Consider the following 4,773-nt stretch of genomic DNA (forward strand, 5'->3'; position numbering starts at 1 on the left):
CAATGAGCAAAGAGGCCTTCCTTCCCCTTGCTGCCAGCACCGGTTTTCCTCCGGCACCCGGGACCCAGGCCTTTGGTCCAGCACAGCAGCGAGGCTTGGTTTCTCTGCTCTGGTTGCTCCCAGCCCCTCCTTTTTTTTTTTTTTCCAGCTCCTCTGGTGGAGGCCAGGGCTGGCTCAGCCCAGGCCCCCAGCCACTCCTTGATCGGAGTCCCGGGCTGGCGGGAAGCTTGGCTTCCTCCATCACTGGGAGCAACTCAAGCCTCCTGTTTGCTCCAGCTCCATGGCCACCGCCATCTTCAGTCGTCTTCAGTATTTGCTCCACGCCTGCGTATGCAAATTAGCCGTCATATTTGTTGGGTTAATTTGCATAGTCACTCTGATTGGCTGGTGGGTGTGGCGGAATGGCGGTTAATTTGCATTTTCTCTTTTATTAGTGTAGATTGCATTTCCTTTCAACTTTTTATTTATAGGCACACTTTTAAAAAACATATTTTTATTGATTTCAGAGAGGAAGGGAGAGGGAGAGAGTGATAGAAACAGTAATAATGAGAAAGAATCATTGATTGGCTGCCTCCTGCATGCCCCCCACCCCTGGGGACTGAGCCTGCAACCCAGGCATGTGACCTTGACCGGAATCGAACCTGTGACCCTTCAGTCTGCAGGCTGACTCTCTATCCACTGAGCCAAACCAATTAGGGCTATGGGCACACTTTTTACATAGTTAAAATCATAGTGTTTCTAAAGTTCCAATCCTGATTGTTTCTACCTGACATATCATAAGCATTTTCCATGTTGCTACATGATTTTCATCATTTAATTTTTAAAACTGCATAATCATCCCTTACTAAGTCCCAGTAAATTCTAAATATGACCGGAGCCCCACTAATCCACCACACACCATTTGACGCTCTCTCCACCTTTATGTCCCCAGCTGCCTGCCTGTGTTCTTCCCTGGGTCTCTCCCCGACCCTGTGCCGGGGTCACAGTATCTGTCCTGCATTACTTAGAGGCATCCACCTGGAAGGGAGATGATGACACAGAAGCTTGGTTAGTGAGAAACTGTGCTTACTTGACTCCTGTCTGAACTTTAAAATCTATGTTTATTTGGGAATAAAACAGAAAAATGATTCATCTTATGAGTTTCCTCAGGGTCAGTGGAATCCTGAATTCTCTTGGATGAGTTTATTCATTCTAAGCTCTAATTGAAACACAACATAGAAACCAGTTGGCTCTTCTCTTATATATTCTATCTGTGAGAAGCAGCAACATCTGCCAGCATCTTGAGTCCTCTCTTCCTTGGCATTCGACTGAATTAATCAATAGAGCACACAGCTAACAGAACAAAAAAAATAAAAATAAAAAATTTCCAATAAGACAAATGGAAAATTACAAAACAAAAGCTTGAATCTCTGCAATTTTTCAAGTCAGGTGAAAATGACTCGCTTTTTTTTTTAATTCAAATTGTTTTGAATTAAAATTGAAATTGATAGTATAAACCTGTAATACTATCAGAAACTATTTCTTTTATTATATTTCCTCTTTGTTGAAATTGTTTCCTTTAATTCATTGCATTATTTGATTTTAGATTTATACTATACACAATAAGGGAGTGAATTTTTAATATTTTGAAGACTCAGTTTTTAATATCTATTCTAGTATGTATTAATATCTAGTATAGTGGTTAAACCTTTTTATCCTTTTAGAGTCTCCTCAATTATTTCAATTGAAGAGACACTAGGTGTTAAAACAATTTCCCTAACAAACCACATATATTTATTAAAAAGTTATTGAGTAATTTCTCCTTTTATTAAAGTAATTGAAGAACATATAGGGTTTATAATGAGCTTGGAGTAACGTGTATTACCACCCTGAATGAAAATAGTCCCTGCCAAAAGAAAAACATTTAGTCTGTTAACAGTAGAATGCTTTTTTTTCTTTATCCAAACATTACTGTTAGACATTTTTACTTATTGAAAATGGTCTCTGATCCATATTACTACTTGCAGACAGTAGTTGGAATAATAGTTCTACTCATTAAATCATATCATTGAGGGCTCCTTGTAAAAGAGCCTTGGTAGCAAAAAAAAAAAAAAAAATCATATTGCAGGTGATTTCTCCCACTTCTCATCGACAGGCATTATTACACATCAAATTGCATGAACTAGTAAATAGTTGGGGGAGGGAGGTATGCGCTCTCACATTCTTTTCGTTCTGTGTTTCCTTGCTAGAAAGCCGATGTCCCTGGCTGTGGCTGGAGAGAAGAGGAATCCCGATGTGACATGTGGGCATGCATTCACCAGGCAGGCAGGTGGGAATGTTTTTTAAAGTAGTTTATTTTGAAGTCCTTATCTTCCTACCAACCCTCTTTTTCCCTTGAGTTTTTAGTCCCATTCAATTTAGTTCATTGCACAGAGTCCTAGGCCAGTCGAAAATTCTCTGGGAGACCAAAAAATGTATGACACACAGCCCCTGCCCTTGGAGGGACAAGTAGTTAATAGAGGAAAAGTGACCTGGGCAGAAATATCTGAGATGAGGCAAAATTAGCCCAGTGCTCTAGGGATCTCAAATAGCCTGCATGGGCTGCACAACTTTTTCTCTGTGCGTGTATGTGTGGTGGTCACTCTTAGCTCTAGGTCCTGGGGCAGCTTCATGGAGACACTGGGTATTGAAAGAAGAGGACCTGTAGAAGGTAGAGATGGGGACAAATGTATACCCGATAGAGAAGCAGAACCAATAGGAGATCCATCCATCCATCCATCCACCCATCCATCCATCCACCCATCCATCCATCCATCCATCCACCCATCCATCCATCCACCCACCCATCCATCCATCCATCCATCCATCCATCCATCCATCCATCCATCCATCATCCATCATCCATCATCCATCATTACAAGGAGTAGGCCTTGCACAGTTGTGAGAGCTGGTTAAGCAGTCTCTGTGAGGCTATTGTCTCCATGTCTAATGTTGACACTTGAAGTCCACTGTGTAGGTAGTCAGGAAGGGATGATGAGTGTAAAGTGGGGGAGATCAAGAGAAGGGTGGAACCCTCGAGCATGAGCTGAAGCCTGACAGGACAAACTTGAAAGCTGCGACAGTTCTTATCACCTCTGACCTTGGTGTCAAGCTGTTCTGCAGAAGCGAGGGCCCTATGTCACACAGCTGAGCACAGACACCTGGCTGTTGTGTTAAAGGAGCCGAAGGAGGATCCAGGGGAAAGGAGAGAAGTTGTAGGCTTAGTTGCTGCTTCATGCCAATAAGATGACTCAGCAGATCAGCTGAAATGTGTTTGAGTCCCAAATGGCTGCTGCTTCCTCCCAGGAGTTTTCCTTTTGGCCCACTCCACTGGGAAGCATGCAAGAAAGGAAAACGTAGGTCAGATGTCAGCCATCGTAAGTTGTACCCAGAGTATGGAGCTTCTGAAAATCAAGCTGAAGATTTTGGGTGCTACAGACAATAAGTAAGTGGCCACTGAATTTTTAATTTTTTTTATTTTGTGTGTGTGCTAGAAGTGACAAGGGTGAACTGACCTTGAGGACAATGAGACTGTAGTGGTAGGCAGGACAGATTGGAGACCTGACTGGGGAACTCAGAATGCCAAGTAAGTGGAGGCAAGGGGGTCCAGGAAGCTGGAGTGGAAAGGAAGTGGCAGAGCCATGCCTAGAAGTTTTACTGCTGGGGGCCAGGGCACAAAGCTTGCTTTTGTGCATTTGGGGAAGAGGGCAGGTCTACATTCAAAGCATTGCCTGCCTGCCTTTGACATTGGTATGCTTGTCGCATCCCTTTTTTTCAGCCCTGGAAATTTCAGTGCCCTGGGTCAAAGTCCCAAGTTTGTGACCCTAGATGGGGTCCTGAAGAGAACACAGTGGATATTTGTTGTGTTTTGTGACACCCAACAATAGTCATTGAAAATCCTTTCTGTGTTCGGGGAATTTTCCACATGAAGGTTCCTACTGGAAGCCAGTAGATCACTCCTCGCTTGATTTCCATCCAGGGAGACTCCAATGTGCAAGAGAGTAGGAAGAGGCAGGGGCCACACAGAAGCATCTTTTTACTGCTGAATAGATTCTATTGTATGAATATATCCCATTTTCTTTATTTACCAATGTATAAGGATTTGAATAATTCCCAGTTTTCATCCATTATGTACAATGCTACATTTTGGTATACCTCATATTTCTCCTGGATAAGTACCTAGTAGTAGAATTACTTTGTCATATGGTAAGTTCAATTTTTAAAAAATTGATTTTAGAGAGGAAGAGAGAGAGAGAGAGAGAGAGAGAGAGAAACATTGATCAGTTGCCTTACATATGGGCCCTGACTGGGGATCAAACCTGCGACCTGGGTGTGTCCCTGGACCAAGAAACAAACCTGCCACCTTTTGGTGCATGGGGCAATGCTCCAACTACCTGAGCCACACCAGCCAGGGTGGTAAGTTTTTTAAAAAAAAATTTTTGTGAATATATTTTATCCCATTAATTTTTAGAGAGAGTGGGAGGGATGGAGAGAGGCAGAAACATTGATGTGTGAGAGACACATTGATTGATTACCTCCCTGCACATGCCCCAAATGGGGCTGAGGATCAATCCTGCAACCCAGGTATGTGCCCTTGACCGGGAATCAAACCTGGGACCCTTCAGTGCACAGGCCAATGCTCTAACCACTGAGCAACCAGCCAGGGCACTAAGTTCAAATTTTAAGAACAGTTTAAATTTCTATTTTACATTACAATCTGCAGTGCCTGAGGGGTCCACTTTCTCCAGCTACTCA

The 4,773-nt window shown here is 42.9% G+C and overlaps 1 long non-coding RNA gene across 1 annotated transcript; it reads left to right on the plus strand.

The window, feature by feature from the left end:
• The first annotated feature begins 938 nt into the window (after positions 1 to 938).
• On the plus strand, positions 939 to 4,130 carry LOC107183700. The gene is made up of 3 exons (XR_001514497.1): positions 939 to 1,047; positions 2,229 to 2,308; positions 3,797 to 4,130. It is a non-coding gene; the product is annotated as an uncharacterized LOC107183700 (long non-coding RNA).
• The last annotated feature ends 643 nt before the right edge of the window (positions 4,131 to 4,773 follow it).

The sequence above is a fragment of the Myotis davidii genome, unplaced genomic scaffold, assembly GCF_000327345.1.
Source record: "Myotis davidii unplaced genomic scaffold, ASM32734v1 scaffold102, whole genome shotgun sequence".
Classification (NCBI taxonomy): domain Eukaryota; kingdom Metazoa; phylum Chordata; class Mammalia; order Chiroptera; family Vespertilionidae; genus Myotis; species Myotis davidii.